We start from the raw sequence: 4,015 nt of genomic DNA on the forward strand, positions 1-4,015 counted from the left end.
GAGAAATCGGTTTGGCCACTGCTTAAACTAAACCAAAAAGCAGACCAAGGCTGTACCCAGGATTTTTTTTTTGAGGGGGTTTTACTCAAATATTTTTTTTCGAGGGGGGGGGGGTTACAAAGAAACCTCATAAAACACTTATAAAATTTGTTTATATCCATTTTTTTTACATTTTTACGAGTCAAACAAACATTTCGGGGGTGGGGGTTCAAACCCCCTGACCCCTCCGCTCTGGGTACGGCCTTGAAGCAGACAAACTACCATTCCTTAGAATTACAGATCTCCAAAAGTTCAAGGAAGTGCTACAAGAAAAATGGAAGTTCAATTGTTTTAGTAGTAAGTTTGACAACCGCTGTTTACGTCACTTTGCATATTTTTGGATACAATATAGACGTTGAAGTCTCTTTGGGGAAAAAAAAGGAAAAAATAGACATATCGCTGCTACCCCTGAGAAAAAGTGATTTATCTTTGTTTTAAGATAGAGGGGAGAGCGATCAAAACCTTCCAGTTTAGGGTTTTCGGCACTTTCGAAGGGTTTCAAGCTCTTTTTCAAGATTTACAAAAAAAAAAAATTCGTAATAAACTTTTAATGTTTTTGATTTTTTGATGATAATAGTTATCATTCCTGAATCAGCTTTAAGTGCGAAATTTTTCTCAAGAGACAGTTGTTTTTTTTAAACCCATTTTTAAACTTCGTTTAGCAAGGCCTATGTTTCGCTCTTTACTAGGTTCCATATATTAATGAAACCGTGATGATGCTGATTTGTTACATTTTATTTCTGACACCAAGCATGTCACCCCATACATGCAATTAGGGGAACGGTTGACCAAAACGGGAAGGCAACCTATCTGAGTAATTTTCTGAGTAATTGATTTGCGTTTGAATTTTTTTGGTTGACTAGGCGTAATTGGTGAACTCAGTTTGACTATGACTATATTACTATAATTAAACCAAAAAGGGTCCAAACCTATCTTTCGTTAGAATTACAGTATCATAATGGTAGTAATCAATCTGTTTCTTTTGGTACCAGCTTGCTGATCAGTTTTGTTTTTGTCAAAAGAGGACGGTTAAAAGAGAAGCATCCAGATCCTCGTTGATATTTCTCTGTGGTATCGATTGTTATAGCGTATTCAAACCTTGGCCAAATGTATTATGTAGTTTTTTTTGTTTTTTTTTTGTGCTGACTTTTTGCAGTTGTTTCACCGCTTTTTTTTTACTTATTACTAACTCATTTTGTTTATTGTGTGATATGATTGCTACTTATCCCTGTAAAAAGACCCAGGAACTAAAACATCAGTTGGACGCCCTGTTCGCCATCAATGGCTCAGGAGGATCTTTATACTTTACCTATTTTGTTTATTACACAAATTAATATACTTAAAGCAATAAGCTGTCAAGGATTCATGATTTTATGGAATTTGTTTTTATTAATAAAGCCAGAATGAGATTACTTCTAATTAGAATAAAAAAAATACAAACTCCAGAGTCTGAATTCTAAGGATCTTTAGTTTTTCTTTATACAGATTTTTGTTAGATCAATATAGACCAATATAAATTTTTTTCATACAGTATATTTCACGGTAGTCACTACGCAAAGACTGCTATCTATGCTGCTAGTCATTTGGCCAGTTTCATGAAAAATAAAATTTTAACATATAAAAATTTTCTATAGAAAAAATATGGAAAAAGACAATAATAGAAAAACCTGACCAATATTTTGAACCCATGTTAAGGATGATTGATTTTAGGTTATCGAAAACTGGGCCTGCTGGCGATGTGGCAAAGACCAAGCGAAAAAACAGGAAGTCCGTAAATGAGGTCGACAGAGCAATAAGAATAGTTTGAGAGGAAGTAGGAACTTCATTGAAGGGAGTAATGAGAAAAGCTTTGAACAGAGGGGAGTTGAGCAGAAGCGTGCGCAGCTTTGCTGGTTTCTGATGGTTTGGTGCTGCGATCAGTTGTCAGTAGTGCTAGTAGTTTTGGACTTAGATTTTGGACTCATTTGGACCATAGAATTTGGTTAAGTCAAGGCTTTTTGGTTAAGTTTTGGTTAAGTCCTCCCAATACTGGGGGGAGTTTGGGGTTAGAATAAATTACCAGACCAAAAATGATATTTGGGCGAAAGAAGTAGTCGCAACTTCTTTGTTTTCGTCGTTGATGCTTGCAAATTCAATAAAGGCCTTACGTAGAGTCTCAAACTTTGGCAGGGGTTGAGATTTAAGACTTTAGGAAATACATATCCCCTCCTTGAAGGAAGATCCACTGCTCTTCATAACAGTAGGTTTCCAACTATGTACTTGTACTTGAATCAGGTCACAATGCAGTTCTTCCTGGCACTAGGAGGTGACAGACGGTCACATTTTATTGGGTGCGGACAAGAGTAAAAGGGGTAACGATTTCAAGCCAGGAGGGGTCCAATCGGCGGCCGTATCGTCTGAATCCACAGATGGATTTGAGGACGGATTTGATAGTGTTCATTCAGGATTCGGCTGAATGATGCTTTTTTCCCAGCTTGGGAGGGGTTTGCAACGAAGTAACTTAGAAACAAAGGAGTTATCAGACCTGCGACAGCCATGGTCGAACCAAAGGAGACAGTGGTAAGGAATGACGGTTTCCTGATCAAACTTCTGTCCGCAACTTTATTTTCAAAACGTAACAAAACAAGTCTCGATTGAATCATTTTGGCCAATACAGCTTACAAATAAATGTCTATAACAACAATTCATTTCATATGGATTTCAAAAATATGTTTATGAATGAATCCCTACCTTATCGTAGCGTATCCTCAGAAACCTAGAGGTTTTATACGAAAAGTTTGATGATTTTAAGCAGATTGATTTTCTTGAAGTTTCTCCTCGATAGCCTTTCTGTTACTTAAAGGGTCAATTGCAATTTTTCAATTGAAAACTTCAGTTGTCCACTCAAATGAGCTCTTTCGATATTGCAGGTGTACTGGTTCCAAATGATCACTCGTGGAAAAAATAAACAAATACCTGGCGCCGTGATTGTCTGCAGTACCATTGAATATTATTGGAAAATAAAATTGACTGTGTAAGACTACTTTAAGATTCTGTTAAAAAAATATCCCATATTCTATCAATCGACAAGTTATTTATTGGCTACCAATTATGTATTAAGACAAAATACAAAGGCGAAGCACATAAGCACTTGGCATTGGGCCAAACTGTAAATTATCACTCACATCATAAACAAGGCCAAGTTTATATAAACTTTACAAATAGTCCATTTAATCACAATTGTTCATCAACAGAACATAAAAACCATCTGAATATTATTTTAACTTCTTGTTTCCTGTTTTACCCAAAGATCACTCTGAATTTTAGCTCTGAGCCATCATTATGTAGTATGCCATTAAAGTATAACTGATTATATTTATGGCCAGATTATTCACTTAATCTATATTAGTTTTGAAATATTAGTTTGAACCCTTCCAATATAGAAGAGGATGAACCTGATAAAACCCCACGCTCGAGGCATCAAGCTCTCCTATATACAAAAACATGCAATTTTATCTTTCTCGGGAGAAGCTAAAAAAGTGTAAAATATTCAAAGTTTGTACTTTTATTTGTTTTCCATTTATTGCAAATTTTTAATCAAAACAAAACATTTTATTACAGTTAGGAAGATAAAGTAAGTTCAACACTTTAAAAAAAAATCATTTATTTTAACACGCTAATTGAGGGGCTGAATACACCGAGTTGAAATTCAATACTTCGTGTGGTTCAGTGTTTTTGAAAATTAAATAGAGGACTAGTTTTATACATTTTAGCTTTTCACTTTTATCATTCAGCTTTTGTTGCTTCGTAGTGTCTTAAATTACATTTTCTTCAACCTTGGTTACATTTTTTCGTTCTTTCCAGTTTTTTTTTATTCCATAGTTACCACTAGTTACCATAGTTAGCTCTGTGTGAATACTTTTTGTGCATAATCATGTGTAATTCATTGTGCAGTTCTGGCTTATTTGTGCCTTATTAAAAAAGAAGCAAATCAAAA

The 4,015-nt window shown here is 35.0% G+C and overlaps 1 protein-coding gene across 6 annotated transcripts in view; it reads right to left on the bottom strand.

Moving 5' to 3' along the window:
• Nucleotides 1-3,109: 3,109 nt before the first annotated feature.
• The window catches only part of LOC148949215 (transmembrane protein 47), a 103,842-nt gene continuing 102,936 nt past the window's right edge, over nucleotides 3,110-4,015 (bottom strand). For all 6 annotated transcript variants that reach the window (XM_089093267.1, XM_089093268.1, XM_089093265.1 and 3 more), the window contains one exon: nucleotides 3,110-4,015. This exon is cut by the window's right edge and continues 973 nt beyond it. The gene's annotated coding sequence lies outside the window, so the exon portion shown is untranslated.

The sequence above is a fragment of the Artemia sp. Qi Xiang Cuo genome, chromosome 8 (assembly GCF_049724085.1).
Source record: "Artemia sp. Qi Xiang Cuo chromosome 8, ASM4972408v1, whole genome shotgun sequence".
NCBI lineage: Eukaryota > Metazoa > Arthropoda > Branchiopoda > Anostraca > Artemiidae > Artemia > Artemia sp. Qi Xiang Cuo.